This window comes from Nuphar pumila, chromosome 9, assembly GCF_984573655.1.
Source record: "Nuphar pumila chromosome 9, dmNupPumi1.hap1.1, whole genome shotgun sequence".
NCBI lineage: Eukaryota > Viridiplantae > Streptophyta > Magnoliopsida > Nymphaeales > Nymphaeaceae > Nuphar > Nuphar pumila.
The window spans coordinates 95,451,482-95,478,951 of NC_143257.1; the positions used below are offsets into that span (position 1 = coordinate 95,451,482).

At 35.2% G+C, this 27,470-nt stretch overlaps 1 pseudogene; it reads left to right on the forward strand.

Moving 5' to 3' along the window:
- On the forward strand, positions 1-27,304 carry LOC149828726 (ADP-ribosylation factor GTPase-activating protein AGD7 pseudogene; annotated as a pseudogene).
- Positions 27,305-27,470: the final 166 nt, after the last annotated feature.

Genomic DNA, 27,470 nt, shown 5'->3' on the forward strand with positions numbered 1-27,470 from the left:
ATGTGCTCGAAGTGGGCTCCTGAAGAGAAGGCAAGCTAAACTAGGGGTGGACCTGTGAAAATGTGGGACGCGAGTAACCTTGTGAAAAGTTACTTTGTCTGTGTTGTGTCTGGGAGGGCTGATGGAGTGGATCTTGTGGATTTCTTCACGCAACGTTGGGGTGATTTTGCCAGCCTGAGTTATATGGGTTGGCATATGGATTGGGTGTGGGCCTAGCAAAATTTTGTGCCATCTGAGCATGCTCTTGGACAAACTCAGGGTACTGTGGCTTGATTGAGCATTCAACCACATGGTGTGCAGGGCTAGCACACAACACACACACACTTGCATGGCAAGAGAGGGACTCAACAGAAACTGATTCAATTTCTAGGGCAACTGATCAACCTTGTTACTCAACTCAAAGTGCATCCCTATCTCAAAAAATACCTGCCTTCTTTGCGTCATCCTGCGTAGGTGTGGCCCTATCAAATCGTGAAGCATGGTGTATAGAATTTTCGCTTAAGGTCTCAAAGAGAGTTCATGCTTCGTCTTCACTTTTTAGCATAAAAGTGCCCCCACAAGCAGCATCAACCATTTGATGATTATTCTCAGTAAAAGCATCATAAAAATATTGCACCAATTGCCAGTAAGGCACCTGGTGGTGGGGACACTCATGGAGAAGATCTTTTATCCTCTCTCAAGTCTCGTAGAATTGTTCTCCCTCAATCTGCAAGAAACTGATTATGGCTTTATGAAACTGATTCGTCTTACCAATTGAGAAGTACTTTTTAAGAAACTCGCGTTGTATTCCTTTCCAAGTAGTAATCTGAACCGTATTGAGAGCCTTTAGCCAGTGCTTGGCTTTATCTTTGAGAGAGAACGAAAACAACGTCAACCTCAACGCGTCATCTCCAAAATTGTTGATCTGCACTGTCGAGCAAATCTCCATAAAATCGTCGAGATGACTATATGGGTCTTCATTGCTAAGGTCATAAAAGGATGGTAGCATTTGAATGACATTGGCCTTTATTTCAAATTGACTTGCTCTTACATTAGGTCTCGTGATGCAGGAGGTGGGAGCGTATATGTTGGGCATGAAGTACTCCCTAAGGGTATGAAACAATGACTGATTTTCAACCATGGTGATGGGATGAGCGGCTCTCCTAACGAGAGACTCGGGATCCTCAATAGACTCAACTAGCTCAGGGTCTAGTGATCATCGCCTGTGCATGCACCAACGGAGTAGACCGGTGCGGCAAATGTCCTAACTTTGGGTTTTATACCTAACTAACGCACTAAGTGGCCAAACTACGCAAACCACAAAGCGAGTAAACATAAAACAAAGCTGAAAACGAGAAATAAACAAACACCACACACTTGCACTCAGCAGGGAATTTGCGAAAAGCAAACTATGAGCACGGTATCAATTATGCACAATCACCTCTAAGGGAGTCCTATAGGTGGGTTGTGCAAGAAAAGTAAATTGTTCTCTACGTTGTGCAAACATGCGCTTCTATTCTTAAGTACAAAAGCAAACTAAACAATCCTAATTAATCAACTAAACAATCTTAATTAAAGAACTAAGTTAAACTAACAACCTAAAATATGAGAACAAACACAAGGCAATAAAGTGAATACTCATATTTCGTCGTTCTCCGGCAAGGACACCAAAATTTGATGTCAGTTCTTTTATGAAATATTTTTGAAAATGTTTTTATAAGAAAAGCAATGTGAAAACCAGACACCAAAAAAAAAACTGGCTCGCACGAGTGGTGGAGTCTGGGTCAATCTCAGGGAACGGGGGATACTTGTATTCAAAACACGCAATTAAACTACGCTTTATTGCCAAAATGAAAAAGTACGAGAAAATAAAACTACTTAACTATTACATCAAATGAATACCCTACGCAAAGGGTTTAAAGTGGTTTTATTACAACCCAAAAATTGAATTGAATTCCTAAATTCTAAAAGAAAAGCAAAAGGTGTCTTTTACACTCATGCCTCATGTCACATGTCGAACGCGAGCTACCACGTATCTCACTCGCTTGCCTTCACTCTGCATTTTCTTGTAAAACACAAACACACAAAGCAGAAAGACAAAACAAATAGTACTATACTAAAAAAATGTAAAATATTATAAGAATGTGCGGAATAAAAGAATGCAATACGTAAAAACTAAAATGACTAAAATACCTAAAAACGCCTAAAATGTACAAAATGATATATCTAAAGTAAAACTAAATGCAACACGTAAAATAAAACTAAAATGCAATGCTTGAAATGTAAAATAAAATGTGAAATAAAATGATATGCCTAAGATGAAAATCACGTAAAAATCAAACTAAAAAAAAACTAATGAAAATAAAATGATATACCTAATGAAACTAATGAAATTAAAATGCTAATGAAATTAAAATGCTAATGAAACTAATGACATGTCGTGACATGGATAATTGCATATGCTGCGAAAATGCTTTAAAATGTGAAATGCAAATGAAAAGAAAACTGTGAAATTGCAGCCATGAAAATCAACATGTAAGTGCTGTGAAAATCTGTTTTAAAAACCAACAGCCTGTGAAAAATCTTTTTAACACTTGTCGTGAAATAGTGATTGAACTAGCCATGAACCATCTTTAAAAACATACTGTGAAAACCTATTTTTTCAAAACACATTACCGTGAAAATGAATTTTCATGGTTGAACCACAACACTTGACCTCACGGCAGGTGAGGTCGGCTTTCACAGTGGCTCCTGAAGAGGAGCTGCCGGAGATCAAGGGAAACGTCGGTGAACTGGATATAATCCAGCAGTTCTGCTGGAAATGTTGTTCATGGCAGCAGATGAGCAGAACAGGAGAAGATTTTGACGAATACAATACAGTCCAACAAAACAAAAGGAGTTCCAGCCGATTTGGTCTAGATTTGCTTTGATTTATGGTCGATCTGGTCGATTTTATTTTGATTTCATGGTGGATCAAAGATTCACCGTGAAATCCACTTTTAGGAGGGAGAAAAGATGATTTCCAACAGATCTGTCAGAGAATTTTCAGCAGAACAGAGGTGATCCACAATTCACGACATCTGCAATTGAGCTTCGGCCGATCTGCTTAGATTTTACAAGTGAATCTCATTCTGATTCACAACAGATGCAGATCGACTTCCACAATATAGTCGATCTGATTTTATTATGAAATACATGATAACCTCATAGCAAAAACACAACAAATGCTGGTTTCACTATGAAATCACCAGAGGTTTTCAGATCAGCAAACCAGAGGCTGATTTCTTGGTGGATTTCTTGCAGATTTCACAACAATTTACACAACAGGATGCTATGAATGCAAAATGTGTAATGGATGAAGCGATGATGCAATTGAAAGGATAAAATGAATATACGAACAGAAAAAAATTGCAGCAAGAAAAATCAGAAAACAAGAAGGGAGTAGAAGAGAGAAGAGGGGGAAGAAGAAGATGATACTTACTATGGATCAGCTTAGGTTGAGAAGAGAAGTGGTTGCTCCTTTGTCGTCGAGGGAACCCGATGAGAAGTCAAGAACTCTGGCGATAAAGAAGGGAAGAAGAAGAAGGAAAGAAGAGAAAGGAAACCGGAGGGAAGGAAGAGAGGGTTGAAGAAGAAGGGTTTATGTTTAAATAATGGAGGACATTTTTCTCAAACCCATATGTGGGGTTTTAAATAAGAAGAGTTTTCAAAATGCCCCATGTATTTTTCTTAAATTCTAAAAAGGGCTTCCTCAACACTTTCTTTTCTAAAAACTCAAAATTCTATGTTTATTCACCCTAACTATTAAAACTATCTAAAATTATTGCTGATTTATTTTTTAGAATTAAAAATCTAACTCCTAAAGAAAATATTACTAACTAGTTCCTAAACGACTTATATTGCCAAATTAACTTACAATTTATGCTTTTTCTGATTTTTACCTTTTCCACGCATTTTCTTAAAACTAATGATAAATATAAGAATTTAATGTGATTATTCATCGGATCATGCATGAATTAATATGATAAAATGCTAAAATAAATGCATGATCATGAGTCCTAGGTAAACCCACCATGAAATTCATCATGATATCTTCGCATTTTCACTGTGGGATCTCGATCTGCTGCATCAATCTGTCAGGTCTCTGATGCTTAATCTTACTCTGCTAGCAGGTCAAGCGCTTCAAGACATACTTATCAATTTAAGTTAATACATACTGTTATATTAAGTCATAAAATGCAATGAATCTTTAAGTAAAAACACTTACAAATCTATTCAACTCAACTTACCTTGCGACTTTTCGTTTCTTGCCATTCCATCAATACCTTTGTTGTTGGTTCTTATACATATTTGTACTACCTGGGTGAATGGTGTACTTGGACTTGTGAGCCTCATCCAGTATCTCTTCCCTCAACTTAGGGTCATTTGGTACCCAAAGTCTCTCTTTCATCCATAAGCTTTAATCCTCTTCAAGTCTAAAAAAAATATACTCTTACTAAGCGAGTGTCTTCAACTTCTCATACTGAGGGTCTTCCTTCTATATCTTGATTATCCTAGTAATGAATTCATTCTAAACCATATGTAATACCCATGAATTTTTTGGGATTTATTTAGATTATCGAGCATTTAATTGGAAATTTATGAAGTATTTAAATCTAAATCTCTATGGAGATCCAAATTGATCAACCCATGTGTTTGAGATTGGATCCTGTTGTGGACCCAATTCGAAGTTGAATTGTTGAGTTTGGACCTAGGACAGGATCTGAAACTCCAATAAATTCATTATGAGTTTTGAGACTTTGGATCCACTCTATATGATTCTTGTCAACCTAAATAGGTTCGGATAAGGTTTAGACCCATACAGAAGTTTAAACCAGATATGGAAGAGTTTAGGATTCGTTTAAGACCCAAATGGATCTCACTAAAGATTTGGATTCATTTGAGACCCAAATGGGTCCCAAATGGACCCAAATCATTTTTACTTTTGTGAGATCCATTTGGATCCAACCTCATTATTTTCACCCCTTGTTTTTACATCCCATGATTTTTCACCCCTTGCTTTCTCCCCTTCTCTTGCCTATAAAATGGCTTACACCCTCTCTTTTTCATATTTCATATTCTCACCCTCTCATAGTGGTTCACGGTGGCCATCCTCACCCGATTCTCTTCTGGTGAGCAGAAGTCACCCACCAGTCGAACTTCCATGAGTTTTCCTCCTGTTTCCACCATTGTGGTCACCCTCTGCTCTCTCTCTCTCTCTCTCTCTCTCTCTCTCTCTCTCTCTCTCTCTCTCTGAGTCAACCCTGCCTATTGTGGAGTTGACTCTCCTACTGCCACCTCTCAACGTGTGTTTTGTTGCTCTGCCATTATCGTCAGACCCATTCAAGTTTTCATACTTGACACGGGACTTGAGCCGCATGAGCTTGCTCCACCTTATTCGCATCATCGATGAACATACACTAGCCTTGTGCATTTTAAATTAGGGGAAATTTTACACTAACTCTGGTATTTGTGCAATTTTAATGCTTGCATAGTTTTTACGAGTTTCTATGTATGTTTATGAGCTTTTATGTGTGTGTACGAGCTTTTACTTATGTTTATGAGCTTTTCAATAATACATGTATGAATTACATAAGTATGACTTGAAATACTTAGGAAATACATATGCTCGAGGTTTAGATGCTTCGTATTATGGAATACACATATTTTGAATTATGCGATATAATTGATTCGATGAATTGAATATGTATGCTTTGAGGTTCAATTTACGAATATATGGATTTTAAATAATATGAAATGCAATGTTACATGTGGCTATATTATGATGTCAATGTATGTGATGATGTGCTTCTATAAGATGTTGAAATGCCACATGAGGTGAGGTGAGGTTATAAATACATGCAATAAATGTTTAAGCTCAATAATTAAGCTATTGGGTCACAAAACCTTGTCGATATTCTGATGTGTGATTACATGTCGAATTATCATACGATTGTAATTTATGATGTGCTTCATGTTGAATGTATACATGCCCAAATTGGTTATTGACCATGTGAGCGGTTATCTGTGTTTATACATGTATGATAATAGATTCATTGAGGAACTGTTATAAAAAATATATATGTGAGAGTGTGCATGACCAAGATCGGGTGATCCAGCTAGGGAGATAAATCTTTATGAAGAAGTGCATTATCCAAGATCATGTAACCCGCTAGGGCGGTAAAACCTTGTGAAAAAGTGCATTATCCAAGACCAAGTAACCCGGCTAGGGCGGAAACTCTCTATGAGGTTGTACATTTGCAAGATCAGGTGACCCAGTGTAGAACTTATTTTCAAGATACAAAAAATCTTTGTGAAGATGAACATGTTAAATATAACGAGTATAATGGATTGTAATGATCACATGAGCTTATAGAGATTGTCATTATAGAAAATATGAATTTGGCATTGCTTATTTCAATGTAGCATAATTATATATTGAACTTGGAATCATGACCTTATCGACAATAGATTATGGCATGAGATTATGAGTGAAATATATAGTAAATGACACATCATGTCTACTTAGTCACTTTACAAATGAATGCATTATGTTTATCTGATTGATTTATATCATGGATATGTTATATATGTATTAGCTTTGTACAAACACTATTGTTTTGGTGTAGACCAATCAGGCTTTAATGAGTGACCCTTTTATGGGTTTTTATGTGAAGTGTGATTTATAATTGTGGAGCAATTGCGGGATGCTGCAACGATGTTGAGAGCAAGTCATTTTTCTTTCCTGAGAACTAAATTTGGATATATTAAATTTAGTCTTATCGTTATTGTGTGAAATGTAACCTGACTGAGGTTTTGAACCCAAGTTTAAAAATATTTTCTCTAACAATTTTAATAAGAAAAGAAAATTATTAAATTTTCATGTGTTTTACAGGTTTAAAATTTTGGGTGTTATACCATCAAATTGGATAATTGAATAGCTCTAGAATCATCAACAAAGGACTTTCAGTCAAAAAACTATATATTGGCTGAAGTGCCACCAGCCTTTTGACTAAGAGCATCCACCACAACATTGTCCTTCCTTGGATTATACGAGATGGTTAACTCGTAGTCTTTGATAAACTTTAACCATCGTCTCTATAACACCCCAATTTTATAACCCAAAAAATGATAAAAAAAAATTAAACCCTTTTAAAATACTTTAACAAATACAATAAAAAATTCATCGAATCTAAAATTTGGCATGCTACTTCACATGAACACTTGCAATCATACAATTGTGAAATTCAGAATTTAACAACTAGTTAACCATGCATGAAATAAAATCAAGTATCAAGAATCTCCAAAATTAATTACTTTAGTCCATCGACATAATAATCAAATAATAAATCAGAGTCTGAAAATCTTGTAAATGCAAAGGAAAGGTAAGCTCAGTCCCCGTCACAACCTCTCGCCTTCGCATGTAAGCTACTCATCATCACCTGAAAAATATTAAACCATATAGGTTCAAACAACACATGTCTCAGTAAACTGAGATATGCTAAACTTCAAAGATAGAAATATAAAGCAGGAATTTCAACAGTAGTTCCATAGTTTAGCATTTAAAATTTACTGAAATAATTACATAACTAGTCATGCATATTCAATCTATCAAATTAAACAAGAGAGGATCAATTCATACATTCAAAAAGTAAAATGCATGAGTAGTTAATATGTATGACTTACCATATGCATAAACCATTCGATGTGTATATATATTCTTGTCTTTAATTACATTCTCTTTCTTAAATGATGCATGCAATGCCTAACTAATTTGCATATATCTTAAGTTATCACTTCTTAGCTCTGTTGATACGACACATGCTTGACTCCCAAATCAGAACCACAACTTAGACAGTGTTTTACATACAGAAGTAGCTTTGGCTTGGTCAGGCCCTTTCACCAAGATAGGGTGAGGAACGATAACACGAGAGAGATTTCCAACACCTTTCAACTTGATGCATCAAATTTTCTCATGAGTACCTTGCTCTCTATGCTACAATCTAATGTAGAGGTTTTCTCATAAAATTGTAAGAGGGGGGGAGCAACCTTTCGTGCTTGAAACATACTTGCCCTATGAAGTCTTGTACCACCTGCCATTCTCCCAGCAAGTATCTTGATTTTAATGTCACATGCTTACTTGATCATATTCATATTTTTTATGCAACATCAAAACCTTTGGCCACTTTTTGGGCAATGGATGCATTCTTATAAAGCATTAAAATATTCACTTAATCATACTTGTAACATAAACTTGAGCATATACGTAGGTGAAAATCTTATTCATTTTCATGCTTCAGTTAGCACCTATGCATGTACATGACCAATGCAATAAAGAACATGAATTTGAGCATCCACATCATTGACACATCTATATCATCATCATCATAACATGAGCATACATGCAACCAATACAATATTCGAAATGTAAACATAAACTTGCATTTATTAGACCCTTTGATCATTCATCTTAATGTGTAGGTTTTATTAGGCATCATGCCTAATCATTTATTAGCAATTCATGTCTTAAGCATACTTCTGCATAACATCAGACCTGCATACATATCCACATAATACATGATGTTTGAAACAAAGAAATTTGCATGAAAAACATGTGAACAATGCATATGTTGACCCTCGATCCAAAGACCAGTCTTGATTAGCAAAATCTTTACACTGTCCGACTGTTACAGATGTCACAAACAAATTTACGTTCAATGAACAGAACTGATATTTTTATAGTATGTAGAAAATTTTGTCAGTTTTTTATAGCCACAAACCGCCATAAAAATTCCTCTGTACGAGGGAGTTATAAACATTTTACTAAAGACATGCCATAATTTGTTCTGACTGATATAGGGTCATGCTCAGTTTATAAACAGATCCCCAAATTTCACAGTAGATGCAAAATTTTGTTAGCTTTCCAATGCAACAAATTGTTCATCAAAACTCTTTCAGACGAGGAAGCTACGAATGTTTTATTTGTGAGATATCTGGCCAAAAAATAGTAATTCCAGGTGTATGCATTCGGGTCGGACCAAAACGGGTCACCTGAATCGGTACATCCATGATTTTTCGTGTATAAATTAAATAAAAACTAGAATAAAATATATAGCTAGATTTAATATATTTTAACTGAGATAAATCATACCTTTTTTTGGCCATTTGGTCAAAAAAATAGGTTTATCTCGTACATGCTTTATATTCTCATAATTTAATTCGTTAAAATACACACTAAATTAACTAAATCATGGAATATGCATGAAATAAAAACTCAAAAAAATATACAAAAGTATAGAATATCTACTTTAATATAATCTATCAACTACCATTGAATATTGCATGAATCTAGCTACAATATCCCATCTTTTCAATATTTACCGATTTATTTTCTAAGAAACTCGATATTGCTAAAATCATAATATCTCAAAATTTTGACAATAAAAATTCACAAAAATTTTACAGAATGTCTGCAGCAACCTATTGTACCAATACAAATCATTACTTGAAAGAAAATCATAGCATAATACATGTATTAATAAAATTTACTGATTTCTTTTATGAGAAATCAAGTTTTTATGAAAAACCTGATTTCCAAGAGGGTTTTCTTTTGGGAAAACGTTCTTAAATCATGGATCAGTAGATCTGGTTCAAACCCACGGTTAGGAGGGTTTGATCATGGTCTAAACTCATGAAAATTTGTTGGAATCCATGCCAAGAATTTTGATATTGCAAGAAAAAAATAAATCACCTACTTCGTGTTGGAAAAATGTTTTTCGAAGATTTTGGCAGGTCTTTCTGCATGATCCACACCTTTTATCAGCTTGAAAAGGATCTAATACACCCCTGAAATCACATGGAGGACTTTTTTGAATCTAAGAAAGAGAAGGGAAGGCTCTAAGGGGTGTGGGGGAAGAAAAAAGAAAAAAGAAAAAAGAAAAAACTAACCTTATTAATCCTTCTCATGAGGGCCTCTATTTATAGATGGGCTTAGACAAGAGTCTCATCTCTAACATAAGAAGTTAATATTTATTAATTTATTTTATTAATAAAATAAGATAATAAAATAAGATAAAAAATTATAGAACTTAATTCAATAAATTTTGAAATCACTTAGGCTATAAAAAAAGTTTAGACTTTTTACCCTAGCTTGGGCTCTAGTGACAAGGTAACCTTTCGGGAGGCTTACAGACCCAACGACTCATCAGAATTAGACGTTTAAATAGTCGATTTGATAGCCCTCAAAATATAGATCATTATGGTGGTATTAGATTTAATCATACACGCACAGATTGGCAAAAAAATCTAGTTTATATCGAAAAACGTTAATTTTTGACTTATAATTAGGCATGAACTTTGATCACTGATAAAATGCTCAAATCAATACAAATTTGGGCATGTAGATAGTCGATTTTGATGCTTTCAAAATTAGGAACATCAAGGGCAACTCTAATTTAATAGATGCGCCACTGATTGGCTGAATTTTTTGTCGAAACAATTATGACATCTAATACTATCGGTCTAATCCAATGAGATTAGATCCAAATCCAAAATCCATAGTCTGAAATCATTTACTTTCTTATTTAGTCCACATATTTTAGTTTTTTTTTCAATTATTCTTGAAATAATGTCCATAACCTGAGACAAAGGTTCATAATTAATCAAAATCAAGAAAATCAAGAATATCAAGAAAATCAAGAATTTTAAGAAAATCAAGAATTCACAATTATAGTCATGAATATACCAATAATTCATCATTTATTCATTTTAATTATCAAAAAAAAAACTTGGATTTTACATCCTACCCCTCTTAAAAAAGATTGTCTTCAAAATTTGATATAAGCATAAAACAAAAGAACTACTCAAACATAGTTCATCACGCTTCCACTGTGCACTGTGATTAAATAATTTAACTTCAAAAATAAAATTTGTTTGAGTTTTCAGGCTCTACAGTTAAGACTGTTGTGTGATGTACCTAGCTTTTTATTTCTAGGTTCTCAATTCTCACAATATAATTCAATTACTTTTAAGTTTGCATAAATAAAAAAAACTCTTTTTCATATGATCCTATAACTTCTATGTTCTGATTTTGTAATAATCAACAAAGAAAACAATTTTTAAGCATAACATATCATCAAACTAAACTAAAATAGAACATACTTACAACGATGGTGGTCGGCTGGATGAGCTTTGAGCCACTCTTTCCATATGTTGTGATACGAAGTTGTAACACCCCAATTTTTATAACCCAAAAAATGGTGATTTTTTTTAAAACTATTTTAAAATACTTTAACAAATACAATAGAAAATTCATCGGGTCTAAAATTTGGCATGCTACTTCACATGAATACTTGCAAACATACAATTGTAGAATTCAGAATTTAACAACTAGTTAACCATGCATGAAATAAAATTAAGTATCAAGAATCTCCAAAATTAATCACTTTAATCTATTGACATAATGATAAAATAATAAATCAGAGTCCAAAAATCTTGTGAATGCAAAGAAAAGGTAGGATCAGTCCCTGTCGCAACCTCTCACCTTCGCATGTAAGCTACTCATCATCATCTAAAAAATATTAAACCATATAGGGTCAGACAACACATGTCTCAGTAGACTAAGATATGCTAAACTTGGAAGACGGAAATACAAAGCAGGAATTTCAATAGCAGTTTCATAGTTTAACATTTAAAATTTACTGAAATAATTACATAACTAGTCATGCATATTTAATCTACCAAATTAAACAAGAGAGCATCAATTCATATATTTAAGAAGTAAAATGCATAAGCAGTTAATATGCATGACTTACCATATGCAGAAACCCTTCGATGCGTGTATATATTCTTGTCTTTAATTACATTTTCTTTTTTAAATGATGTATGCAATGCCTAACTAATGCACATACATTTTAAATTATCGCTTCTTAGCCCTGTTGATACGACACAGGCTTGACTCTCAGATCAGAACCATGGCTCAGGTAGTATTTTATATACAAGGGTGACTTTGGCCTGACCGGGCCCTTTCACCAAGATGGGGTGAGGGACGATAATACGAGAGAGATTTACAACACCTTTCAACATGATGTATCAGATTTTCTCATGAGTACCTTGCCCTCTACGCTACAATCTAATGTAGAGGTTTTCTCATAAAATTGTGGGAAAAAGGAGCAACCTTTCGTGCTTGAAACATACTTGCCCTACGAAGTCTTGTACCACCTACCACTTTCCTAGCAAGTATCTTGATTTTAATGTCACATGCTTACTTGATCATATTCATATTTTTCATGCAACATCAAAACCTTTAGCCACTTTGCGAATAATGGATGCATTCTTATAAAGCATTGAAATGTTCACTTAATTATACTTGTAACATAAACTTGAGTATATGCGTAGGTAAAAATCTTATTCATTTTCATGCTTCAGTTAACACCTATGCATGTACATGGCCAATACAATAAAGAATATGAATTTAAGCATCCACATAATTAAAACATTTATATTATCATCATCATAATATAAGCATACATGCAACTAACACAATATTCGAAATGTAAACATAAACTTGCATTTATTAGACCCTTTGATCCTTCATCTTAATGTGTAGGCTTTATTAGGCATCATGCCTAACCATTTATTAGTAATTCATGTCTTAGGCATACTTATGCATAACATCAGACTTGCATACATATCCACATAATACATGATGTTCGAAATGAAGAAATTTGTATAAAAAAATGCGAACAATGCATATGTTGACCCTCGGTCCAACGACTGATCTTGATTAGCAAAATCTTTAACTTTGTCCAACTTTTATAGTGTTCACAAAAAAATTTACGTTCAGTGAACAGAATCGATATTTCTACAGTATGTAAAAAATTTTGTTAGTTTTTTATAGCCGTAAACCGTTTATAAAAATTTCTTCGTACGTGGGAGTTATGAACGTTTTACTAAAGACATACCATAATTTGTTTTGACTGATATAGGGTCATGCTCAGTCTATAAACAGAGCCTAAAATTTTGACAATAGATACAAAATTTTGTTTGCTTTTCAATGCAATAAACCGTTCATCAAAACTCTTACAAACAAGGAAGATACAAACATTTTATTGGTCGAATATCTGGCCGGAAAACAGTAATTTTGGGTGTATGCATTCAGGTCAGACCAAAATGGGTCATCCAAATCCATACATCCATGATTTTTCTTGTATAAATTAAATAAAAACTAGAATAAAATATATAGCTAGGTCTAATATATTTTAACTGAGATAAATCATACCTTTCTTCGGCCGTTTGGTTAGAAAAATAGGTCTATCTCTTACATGCTTTACATTCTCATAATTTAATTCGGTAAAATACACACTAAATTAACTAAATCATGGAATATGCATGAAATAAAAACTCAGAAAAATCTACAAAAGTACAGAATATCTACTTTAATATAATTTATCAACTACCATTGAATATTGCATGAATATAGCTATGATACCCCATCTTTTCAATATTTATCGATTTATTTTCTAAAAAACTCGGTATTGCTAAAATCATAATATCTCAAAATTTTGACAATAAAAATTCACAAAAATTTTACAAAATGTCTGCAGCAACCTATTCTACCAATACAAATCATTACTTGCAAGAAAATCATAGCATAACACACGTATTAATAAAAGTTACTAATTTCTTTTTTGAGAAATCAAGTTTTTTATGAAAAACCTTATTTTCAAGAGGGTTTTCTTTTGGAAAAATGTTCTTTAACCATGGATCAGTAGATCTGGTTCAAACCCATAGTTAGGAGGGTTTGATCATGGTCTAAACTCATAAAAAATTGTTAGAATCCATGCCAAGAATTTTGTTCTTGCAAGAAAAAAATAAATCACCTACCTCGTGTTGGAAAAATGTTTTTCGAAGATTTTGGCAAGTCTTTCTATACGATCCACACCTTTTACTAGCTTGAAAAGGATCTAATACACCACTGAAATCACGTGGAGGTCTTTCTTGAATCCAAGAAAGTGAAGGGAAGGCTCTAAGGGGTGTGGGCGAAGAGAAAATAAAAAAGAAAAAACTAACCTTATTAATCCTTCTCATGAGGGCCTCTATTTATAGATGAGCTTAGACAAAAGTCTCATCTCTAATATAAAAAGTTAATATTTATTAATTTATTTTATTAATAAAATAAAATAAAAATTTATAAGACCTAATTCAATAAATTTTGAAATCACTTAAGCTATAAAAAAAAGTAGAGACTTTTTACCCTAGCTTGAGCTCTAGTGACAAGGTAACCTTTCAAGAGGTTTACACACCCAAAGATTCATCAAAATTGGATGTTTAAATAGTTGATTTGATAGCTCTCAAAATATAGATTATCGTGGTATTCTTGCATTTAATCATACGCACACAGATTTGCAAGAAAATTTAGTCAATATCGAAAAACATTAATTTTTGACTTACAATTAGGCATGAACTTCGATCACTGATAAAATGCTCAAATCAATACCAATTTGGGCATGTAGATAGTCGATTTTGATGCCCTTGAAATGAGAAACGTCCATATCAACTCTGATTTAATAGATGAGCCACTGATTAGCCAAAATTTATGTCGAAACAATAATGACATCTAATACTATCGGTCCACTCCAATGAGATTAGATCCAAATCCAAAATCTATAGTCTGAAATCATCTACTTTTTTGTTTAGTCCACATATTTTAGTTTTTTTTCAATTATTCTTGAAATAATATTCATAACCTGAGACAAAGGCTCATAATTAATCAAAATAAAAAAAATCAATAATATCAAGAATTTCAAGAAAATAAAAAAAAAATCAAGAAAATCAAGAATTCACAATTGTAGTCATGAATACACCAATAATTCATCATTTATTCCTTTTAATTATCAAGAAAAAAACTTGGGTTTTATAGTCTCGGTCGCATATTATGCTTCTTCTATGAGAATAGATACTTCAAAGTCTTATAATTCGTATACGAGATGGTAAACTCGTAGTCTTTGATAAACTCTAACCACCGTCTCGGTCGCATATTGTGCTCATTCTTTGAGAATAGATACTTCAAACTCTTATGATTCGTAAATACCTCAAATTATTCTCTATATAAATAGTGCCACCATATCTTCAATACAAATATCATGGCTGCCAATTTTAGGTGATGAGTAAGATAGTTCCTCTCATGAGTCTTCAGTTATCAAGATGCATAGGCGATCACTTTCTTGTGTTGCATCAAGACACATCTTTGGTCTGTACTTGAAGCATCCATGTAAACCACAAATTTGCCACAACCGGATGGCAGAGTCAACACTAAAATAGTTGTGCGCTTGTCCTTTAGAGTCTTGAAGCTTTCTTCTCACTTTTCGATCCACTCAAACTTGACTTTCTTTCATAAGAGCTTGGTCATAGACAAGACAATCTATGAGAAGTCTTGTATAAACCATATATGGTATCCTGTCAACCCAAGAAAGCTTCTAATATCACTAACATTCTTCGTTGAGTCTCAATTGAGTAATGCATCCACCTATTAAATTATTTGAGATTTATTTATTAGAATTCAACACATATTCACAAATGAGATTTTCATATTTATTTCTCAAGGAGTTTAATGGAAAAATTATCCACCTTATCAGGGTCCACAAAGATACCATCCTTCGAGATCACATGGCCCAAGAATACGACTTTCTCAAGACATAATTCACACTTTGAAAACTTAGCATAAAGTTGATGTTTCCTAAGAATTCTCAACATTACCCTCAAGTGGTCTCGATATTGTTCCCTGGTCTCTGAATATATCAAAATATTATCTATAAAAACAATTATGAAAGAATCTACGTAGGGTCAAAATACCTTATTTATTTAGTTCATGAATGCAATTGGTGTATTTATGAGTTTGAAAGGCATCGTTATGAACTCATAATGTCAATATCTTGTCTTGAACGTTGTCTTTGGGATATCATCATCCTTAACTCTGAGTTGATGGTAGCCAAATTAGATATCGATCTTCGATAACACCTTAGATTTTTGTAACTGATCAAACAGGTAATCGATACAGGGTAACAAATATTTATTTTTGATGGTAACTTGGTTAAGAATTTTATAGTCAATGCATAGCCTCATCAAACCATTATTCTTCTTTGCAAACAATACTGGTACTCTTCAGGGTGAAACACTCGGATCGGATGAACCCTCATTCCTTTAACTTTTGTAACTGCTTTTCAGCTCTTCTAGCTTTGTCGATTCCATACAATAAGGTGCCTTGGAAATTAATGCAGTTGTACGCATCAGGTCAATATTTAATTTCACTACGTTGTGGTGGATGTCTTGGCAGTTCCTCTGAAAATACGTTGGGATACTCGACTATTTTCAACCCCTCAATAGGTTGGGTCGGAGGCTCAACCTCGGTTATGTTGACCAGAAACACAATGTACTTTTTCTTCAAATACCTCTAAGACTTCAAAGATAAGATGATTTTCTTCTTCAAGATGGGTCTAGAGATCATAAACTCTATGTCCAGAACACTAGGTTGAGACAATATGACCTTTCTTTCACTATACATAATGTTGGCGTATTGCTCATACAACTAGTCCATACCTAATATGATGTCATACTCTGTCATATCAAGTAGGACAAGGTTAGCAAGGAAGTCCTGCCCCTACAACTCTATATTTACATCTGGCATATATGTTACAAATAAAGAATTGCACCCAATCAGGTTGTATATATCTAGGGCATAGTTTAGTGGTTCAATTTTCAACCCCAATTGTTTAGCAAACACCACAAAAATAAAAGAGTGAGTTGCACAACAATTAAACAATACAATAGTGACTTGACTAGCCACAAACACCATATCTTGGACCAGGTCGCCTCTCTACAGTTGATCCACTATGATGGCTTGGACATGGTCGACCACCCTGTTCTGTTGTTGTTGTTGCTACTGATATTGGGGTTGACCTCTCCCTACAACTCCCCTCCTTTCATCAGTCTGCTTCTTGTAACAATCCTTGGAAGAATGACTTATCTTTTCGCAATAATGACAGGTTTTAGAGTCACAAAGGTACGATTGTCCATTGTGGAAATGGTTGCACTTGGGGCACCATTGGGTTTGCATCTGTTGATGTTGTCAAGTTCTTGCCTGCTGTTTCTGCTTCTTGGCAGGTGGGGTGAACTTTTTTCTGCCAAAAGAGTGTTGTTTGCGGGGACTCTCATCCACGATCAGAGCTTTTCAAGTAATCTCATTTAATACTTACATGTGACTCTTCTTGGTGGGATTTGTTCATTTTTCTTTTTTTTATCTTTTTCATATATTCATGTGCTTGTCATGTATGGTCTTTCTCTAGTCCAAAAAACATCTCGAATTAGGTGATTCTTACAAGGTGTTCAGTCCACAGGTTATGTTTTTTTCTTTATGTATCGTCTTGAATTTCAAATGGTAAGTCATATGTTTTTGCACATTTTACTCTTTGCTTCTTTGCTTCTTTTGTTTATTTTTTTTACATGTCTATTTTTTCACTTCGTGATGTCCTTTTGTTCATTAAATTTGTCAAAATTTTCTTTGTTGAATGTGTTTATTTTTTAGTTCCTCTGCATGAACCAGAACTTTGTCTCAAATACAAGCATCAACTGTGCATGAGATTTTGGGGAATCTATCTTAAAAGTTCCCACATTTTCGCATATGGTCGGGCTCATATTCATTTTGTTCTTGGTTCCACTTTAGTCATTGGCTCTCCTGCCCTCCAAGCTTGCATCGTCAGTCACAACAATAATCAGTTAACGAAATGGCTTCCATCAGGGAAACCTTTACTCTTTGAATCATTATGTAATTTATAGTGTCTTCACAGCAAACATATTGTATTATGTAAATGCTTTAGTGTACGAGATTTCAATGTTGGTAAAGACACAAAAAAAAAGATGACTAAATGACATTGATCATCCCAATCTCTTTGGATTATTCTGTAATATGTAATATTCCTCATTAAGTGTTTTAATGTAAATATATTAATCTCTTTTGTTTGTCCATGTCCATTCATATTTCTCTTACACTATACCTCTCTTTGATTATCTATCTCTGCAATGTGTGACTCATACCAACCTATGTGAGATTTTTCAAAATATATTTTAAAAGTACCCATATTTCCGCATATGGTTGGGCTCATATTCACTTTGTTCATGGCTTAACTTTGGTCATCGACTCTCCTACCTTACAAGATTGCATTGTCAGTCACAACAACGATGAGTCGATAGAAATGGCTTTGATCAAGGCAGCCTTTACTTTTTGGATAATCCTGTAATATGTAGTTTGTATCTGCTATAAACATCTTGTATTATGCAAATGTTTTAATGTATAAGATTGCATTGTCAATTGCGGAATGAGCATCCATTCATATTTTTTGTGACTTCATGTTTTTTAAGCTTTAGGTGATGCATGTGGTCGTTGCTTTATGACAAGCATTCCTTTTTGTGTGTTTCATCGCTATATGTCATGGTCTTGTTGTACCACGCATAAATTATAGGTCTTTGGAGGGTACCTACTATTTTTTTTTTGCCGACTTTCACTTGCTTAAGTAAGATTTTTTTGTCATTTAGCGGTGTTTTTTTTTGTCATGTGTTTTAGGGTATACATGTTTTCTTTATTTTTCTTGTTTCTTTTTATACATAATATTTTTGATGTATTTTATGTGCTAATGTATATATATAGATGGTCAAAGAATAGTATGCATAGGCAAATGATATCATGTATTAATGAGAATATAAGGCAAATGGTGATGTACATCTCTTGTGCCAACAATGCTAAAGATCGAACAATAATCGTCAAAGTGATTGACGCCATATATCAAAAAGTCTTTCTTACGTTTTGTATATATTTTGTTACCTTCTTTCATGTGCATATTATATTTTATCTATTAATGCTGATATTTTGCTGATAAAAATGTGTATAAAATTTTTCAATTTCATGCAAGATATTGGGCGCCTTTTTAGTTTTGCCTAAAACTTTTTTGTCCAACATTCCGTCTGCTATCGAAAACCACGTGTACATCCAAAGATGATGCTCCGTATGATCTGAATATTCCCTACGTGAGGATGACGTCGTCTCGTCGCCAACGCCTTTCGACTTGGAGGCCCGTCATGGAAACCTCGCTTTTCTGACACTTTACTGACGCATGTGGGACCCACATCTGGAGCTCAATTACGAAATTGCCTTTCCTCTTTTCGTTTTCTCAACACAAAAGAGTAAATATCGACTGGGATTTCTTTTCCGATATAGTGGACAAAGCGGATCTGCATCTGGTACACGCTGATTTGGGTGGGAGATCTTGAACCCGGATCCTAATCTAAAAATCAACATGAACAAGACTCATCTGACCTGACAAGCCCACTGGGAGTTCACTGACTAAGGCCAGGCCTTGTACCACAGTGAGAGTTGTCTATAGGTGTTCAGGTCAGGCTTCTTGTCTGAACTCTGAAACCAGAAAGGGTTATGGAACAGGGTAGATTTGAATCCGAATCTAGATACTTGACAGCAAGTTTGAACCAAAAACATACATTTGATCCATATGTGATGTAATAGAATTGAATCCATATTCAAATATCATATGATAACATTAATGGATATGATAAAAACATGTGAAAGAAGGGTTTTACATATAAAAGGAGTAAATGGATTGGATTTAATCTGGATAATAATGTAGATCCAATAGAAAATGCATTGCTAATTCAAATCAAATTATGAAAAAAACCAAACATAAGCGCAAAATTGAATTGAACTTACATTCAGATTTTGTTTGAGACCCAGAGTAGTACGAGTCCTAGGGATGCCAATGCCATCAGTCTAATTAGTAATCAGATTTAGATTCAATATGCGCTTATGCATTTGAATCAATATCCAAACTTAAAGTAAATCCAAATCCAATAGATAATCCGACTTGATTACATACAAAGCGTAGCTGACTAGCTATCATCCCACTCAAGTCAATTTGGAATAAAAAATCTTGGTCAAACGACTCAAACCTAAAATCACGTATTATTCGATTTGGGTTTTAGGTTGACGTGAATAATATTTGGGTCAGTTTTATTCTGTTACCCAACTCATTGACAGCCCTATCAACTGACCAGCTGCTTTGCAAGGCATTCAGAATCGGAGATACTATCGATAGACGTAGTCCAATTACTCCTGGACCCAATCCACTTAAAATCGTGCCATTCGCTCCAGAAAGAAAATCGGTCACCACAACAGTATTTAGGGGTGGCAAAATCTGACCCGACCCGCCAACCCGCTTCTTAGCCGGGTTAGGGTTTGGCTTAAACTGGTTCGTGTCGTAAACGGGTCAACTCGCCTAACCTGTTTATTAAACGGGTCGTGTTCGTCTTAGGGGTATGCCAACCCGCCAACCCGTTTGACCCATTTAATAAACGGGTTAACCAGACGGGTCAGCCTGTTTACACGAATCCGTCAACCCGCAACCCATTTATATATATATTAACTTATCTAACTCTAACTCCTAACTTTACACTTTAGTCACTCACCTAACTCCTTCCTATCCAACCGCAGTCGAGAGCCCGAGACCTCTCCTCTCCACCTCGTTGCCATCATCGCACAGACGCACACCACCACCCTCTTCTCTCCTCTCTCTTGTTTCGCCTCTTGGTTTGGCACCCGAGCAAAGCAAGCCCAACGTTTCGTCTTTCTCGTTGAAGGCACCTCATTTTTTGATAAATGAGTCATGTTCGTGTTGGGTTATCGTATTGTGTCGGGTTACCCATTTAATAAATGGGTTGTATTTGTGTTTGCCACATCCAACCTGTTTAATAAATAGGTCATGTTCGTGTTGAGATATTCTGACCTGCTAACCAGTTAACCCAACCCACTAACCCGACCCGATTGCCACCCCTAACAGTATTTTTGTCGTTGGCCCACCTTCCCTTCCCGTCATTATCCAAGAAATCCACGTCACAGTGCAGTGGTTCCCGCTTGATTACGTGTCAGTTGAGCTAATACCATTTTAGGAGAATACCCTTATGTAAAGCCTAAATAATGAAGAAAAAAAAAAACAATGGAGCTTCCTCAGTAAATCCATCTATCCATTGAGGGTATTACAGTCATTTAATCATTTTACAAACTCACATCCATTTTATTTTAATACGGACAAATCCACTGGAACTCCCCGAGGTTAGCAATCGCGAAACTTCATGAGAAAATAACTAAAATACCCTTTTGAAGAAGTACCACTGCCAATAACTTTCCCAAAGTTTGGTCAACTAGACAAGTGAAGAACGATAAACCCCAAAAAACAAATTGTGCTTCAGAATATTACACAATTAGTCTTCCACAAGGGTACATTTTACATTCAACCGTTGCGATGCATTTTAAATATGATTGTTTTTTAAATTCTCATTAAAAGGAAAACTAAGCATTTGAGATAGGATTTACTTTGTTAAATGATGCATACCGGAATCTCTTTCTCTCCCTCTAACGCATGCATACCACTCTCATACAAGGACAGAGATGACACTGGACTTGGGGACAACGGGGCCGCCCCGCCCCATTTGGATCAGGGATGAAGAGCATGAAACAAGGATGGAGGCAGGGATGAAGGTTAAAATCTATCGACAAGAATCAAGGCAGAGATGGACTTACTCTTTCCCTCACCCCACCTCGTTCCTATCCCAATCCCCGCCCCGCTCCGCCCCATCCCCAATCCTGCAAGGGATAACTATAAACCAAGGAAAAATGGATCCCCGCCCCGCCTCACCCCCATTTGAACCGGGGATGGAGGACATGAAACAGAGATGAAGGCAAGGGTGGAGGTTAAAATCCATCAACGTGCAGAGATGGAGGTTCAAATTTTGAAACAGTGTGGGGGTGGAGACCTTGTCCTCCGCCCCCGCCCCGGTCCATTGCCATCCGTAGACAAGGACGATGGTACGTGAGCACATGCATGCATCTATGTTCATACACGACACTTATTAATTTGTTTATGCAACAAAAGTTCTTATATCACGAAAGATGCCAGTGATTATTACAAGAATTAACTAGTCAAACAATGCCTAAATTTATTGTATTTCTTTTCGGTATAATGTGTGAAGCTATTTATTTTAAATTTGTCGTGCTGCAAAAGTTTTATATTTTTTAATATATTTTTGTAACCATTCCACAAAAGAGGAAGACTTTACAAAAGAGTTTTTTTAGAAGACAAGGTCGTTGGACATGGATGCATATGCTAGCATCTCATCATTTATGTCATGTGTGTGTGCACGTAAGAGAGAAATCCACCTATGTATGTGTATGAGAAAGAGAGCTATTTAAGAAAGTAAACCTCACTTATGCATGTGTGGGAAAGAGGGTGAGTCATTTAAGAAAGTAAACTCTATCTTAAATTCTTAGTTGAAAAGCATGCCGCCACTATTTAAGTAAGCTGCAATCATATTTAAAGTGCATCACAACCATTGGATCTCAAAATTTCCAACGGATAATAAAAGGGAGTAGGTATATATATATGTATGTATATATATATATATATATATATATATATATATATATATATCAAATAGTTTTTAATTACATAAAACTAGATTTTGGCTCTTAAGTTTTAAATTTGATTTAACCTGAATTGTACTTCATATGATCTTAGATGGATCAAGGTGCACCATAGTGGACCAAATATCTTTGAAAGCATTAATTTTGGATGGGACCATTGCTTAGTGGTTAATGCTATGATATACTGGTTGCATGCTCTTAGTAAGGCATCACAGGTTCGAATCCTTAAAAGGTTGCTTCTTGCATAAGACTGAATGCTAGGACCATCACCAATCTACCTACCCATTCTAGTATCTTGAAGTATGGGACGGCACCGGTATGGACTCTTTGCTTTTTTTTTCCGGAATATTGGAGATCTCAACATTCGGGCAATCATTAGCCATGGCTTGAAAATAATCACAATTTTTTCAATGAGTGGTTGAATCCAAATGACCTTTAAATACATCCAAACATTGGTAAGAGTAATCTCATATATTTCAGTACTATATCGAGTGAGAAATATTATGTAGTACAAATTTAGTAATTCAAGTTAGAATTGCTTAATTAGATGGTTTTGCAAGAATTAAATTAGTAAATTTGTTTATTTTGTTATTAGCATGATTAGTGTAGTATATTAACATTGTTAAGCATGTTGCATAATGATGAAGTTTGAGTATGCCTTGAGAATTTTGCCACACGTGATGTGTTTGGTGAAATGTCTATGTGAGATCGAATCTCAGTTCTTGAATATAGTTTGTGAACAAGGGTTCAAAAAGAGTTTTCAAAGGCTGGATATGCATGTTTGAAACTTAGTTTTATATATGCGATAGATAGACTTTAACTTTGTAGTTACATCATAAACATGCACTTGAAAGTGCGTAATTAACCCTGTTAACATGCACATCACTAATGTGGGTCACATATGCATGTGTTTGGTTTATGTTCGCAATCGAAATGTACTCAGATTAAAACAATTGTTTAGTTGTAATAGTAGAAAATGCTTAGAAGTAAATATATTTTATTATGCCAATTGATTTTTTGGTACAAATATGAGAAAAAAATAAATGATATTTAATGCTAAGTATCATTTGCATCTAGAAAAGCCATGCACATTGAAATTAATACAACTTGCAAATTGGGTATCTACACGTGGTAAGTATATGGTGCAAATGTATCGCACAATAGATTTACTTTTATTATATGCAACACTCTCCCGTTCACACACTCACTTAGTTGTAGATATTTAAGTCTGTTCTGACTGTAGTTTGGAGATCATGTTGATGATGATTTGAATGTATGAAAATAAAAGTGATCTTATTTTTGTAGTTCGGCGATCATGCACAACATGAATTTAGTTAGTAAAATATAGAGTGTGTTTGTTGCAGGTACATGTTTGAGCATGCATTGTGTAAAACTTATAGTGCATAAATAGGTGTATTTGACATGATCACCATAAATGCTAGTGTGAATTAATAACTGGGTAAGGCATGTCATTAATGCAAAGTATGTATCATGAGTGTATGTTTTAAAATGAATGTATCATGTGTGTGAATATGAATGCATGTTAGTGCATATCATATTTGTTTGCTAATTATGATGTGACATGTATTATGTATAAAAAATTGAATCATCCACGACATGTTTCATGCATAGTAACACATGTGGAAGAATCATGTATAAGGCGTACTGTAATTGAATCATACATGAAAGCATGTTAAAAATGGATCATGCATAAGAGCATGTGTAAAATAAATCATGACATGATAGGATCATGCATGAAAGTAAATATGATTATGTCATGTACATGCATGAGGGCATGTAAGATTAAGTCATGCATATGGCGTAGACTATTTTAATCATGCGAGAGGGCATGAAATATTGATATCATGCATGAGGGCATGAGAGGGTTACCTTGTGAGATATTGATACTTGGTTGTGACCTATGACTTAATAATAAAGATAATCCTAAATCATTGGTCCATTTGAGGCATCGGTGAAGTCAGGCTCTCTAAGATGGTTGGATTCATCCTGATCTCTTGTCCAACCGAGAGAAGGAAGAGCGGTACAAGTCTCATGTGACATATTAGATTTTTGATGGCTAAAGATGCCTTTTTTTCTCATCCCACGGAGGTTAGGGGATAGATCTACCAATGAGTCCTAGGTGGTAGTACCACAACTTTGTAGAGTTAGGGATGCATGCCCAATTTTTTTCGTCAGTGATTTTGATTTGGCGTAGGCCAAGACGTAGTACCATGGGTCCATTTTTCCAACCGCTGCATTGCAGGGTTTAATCGCTCGAAAAAGAACCAGTTAAGCAATAGTAGGGCAAATAAAATATATAGAATAATAAATACTCTTATGATTGTTTCTAGATATCTATACCCTCTTTGTACCATATGGGTCTGAATAAATAAGAGAAACATTGAATTAAATTTTTTAGAATTATTGCTATCATATGCATAAATGTATAGATGCGAACATATAGCGACTACTAAGGTTTGCATGGTTATTGCATATGGATTGTTATATTTAAATGAAAAAAAAATATTTATGTTGGTAATGTGATTGAACTGTTGATACAAGCCATGAGCTTGGTTGTTGCATGTAAGGTGCTTGTGTGCGTGTGAGATACACGAAAAAGATTGAATCAGGGTTTGTTCCATATATATAATTTGAATGCAAATGTGCATATGGATATGAATGAATGTAATGTTTAATGTTATGAATGAAAATGAATATGATTTTGAGTTTTATGGATACAACTCACGCAATTATGAATGCCATAAAATGAATGATGATAGATGTGGTTGCATATTATATGCATGTTTTGATATGGATTCTCTTGACCCTTTTTTTTTAATGATGAGAATCACACTTTAATTGTACAACTACAAAATTGATTTGCATTCTCTAAGTTTAATTTTGTGTTTTCTACGAGTAAGTAGTTGATGCCCTATAATATTACAGATAACCTCGTAGAAGACTGAAGCGAAGTGCAGGTTGTTGCTCGACCAAAGGATCCACTCTTACCTATTATGATCCTTGGAGGACCCTGACGATTTTTTATGGTTATAAACTTATAATAATTTAACTCTTTTGTCTGGATCTTTACGTTTTAAGAATTGTAATATTTTGGAATGAGAATATTTATAAAGTTTGTCCATTCCCCTTATGCAATGGTTATACTTATGGTTTAAAATTTTTAATTATTTACGTAACTCATCAATTGTCTAAAACCTTAAATAAATTTTGTCTTTCGTATTTTTGCACGTGTAGAAATCCTTAAAGTAATAACCCCAATCGAGTTGTATTTATAGATGATTTCATACTGAATTTAATACAGGGAGACTAATATAAACTCGCATTTGCGCTTAGGTGGGCTATCTAGTATTTAAAATGGTTGGAATGTGGTCATAGATGAACTTGTTGGCACATTACTTTCATGAATCATGCAACATTTAGATCCAAAATGGATCCAAATAGGAGCCTGTATGGGTTAGGCGCTCATGGTCAAGCAAAGGACAATGGGGCCAACACATTAGAGCACCTGAATCCTCCCTCTCTTCCCTTCTAGCCTTCTTTTCTCATCTCTTTGAACACACTGACAGATCTCTTTACCGGCAGAAAACCCTAAAATTTGGTCACCATTTTGCCCCAATTCGACCCTCCCCACAAATCTAGGGTGTTTTCCTTCGATTCTTTCCATTTTCTCGTGCTCTTTTTTCCAATCTTTACTAGCCTAGATCTTGATTTTTTGTGAATCTAGCAACCAAACTCAACCAACCTCATTCTCATATCTTCCCAACAAAATCTAGGGCTTTTATTTGTTGATTCGTCGAATTTTTGTGGTTTTACCGCGGCCAAGATCTCAATCGATCCTGAAATTTGTTTCTGATAGCGGCGTCAAGAAGATTGAGGGATCCCCAATCTCAGTTAGGCAACAAGGTCTGCGTTGATTGCTCATAGAAGAACCCTCAATGGGCATCTGTTTCTTATGGGATCTTCATGTGCCTCGAGTGCTCTGGCAAGCATCGCGGGCTCAACGTGCACATCAGCTTCCTACGGTTCGTCATGATGGACTCGTGGTTAGAGATCCAGCTGAGGAAGATGGAGGCAAGTGGGAACAACCAGCTGAATGTGTTCCTCACGCAGTGTAGGATCCCCAAGGAAACCGACATCGTCGCCAAGTACAACTCGCAAAGTACATCGGTCTATTAGGACCAGATCCAAGAGCTTGCTGACGGGAAGCCTTGGACAGACCTGTCGGTGGTGAAGGAGAGCGAAAAGTCATCGCTGCGGCAGAACCCACCTAGGGCTAGGCAGAACAGTGGATGGGATAGCTAGGACAATGAAGAAGATTACAGGGGATCGCTTGATATGAGGAGGAACCACTCGGTCAATGACTTCAGGGGTGGCACCGCTAGAGGCAGCCCTATACGCTCAAGGGTGTCTAGCAACATCTACATGCAGTCACAGCTGGAGGTGTCTGCCGCAAACAAGGAGAGCTTCTTCGTGAGGAAGATGGTGGAGAATGAGTCGATGTCGAAAGGGTTACCCCCTTCACAGAGGGGTAAGTGTGTAAGGTTTGGTTCTTCGAGAAGCATGGCACCTCACAGGAGTATTCCTCAGGGCAACATCCTTCAAGATACCGCATCTCTGGTTTCCCAGGGTATTGGTAGACTATCCTTGGTTGTTGTTTCTGCTGCTACTGTAGTTGAAGTCGACACAAAGGAACTATCTTCTAAGCACTGTAGCACTCTCTCACTGTGAGAGAATGGTTAGCTGATCATGTTTTGGAGTTTTCACTTGGTGTTGCGTATCGCACACCACGTATTTAGTATTTTGCCTACGCGGCAAACCGGTTGCAGTCTTTCACGAGATTTTTTGGTTTTCAAGTTTTGCTATATTTTTCATCGCATCACAAATGTAGGATCCT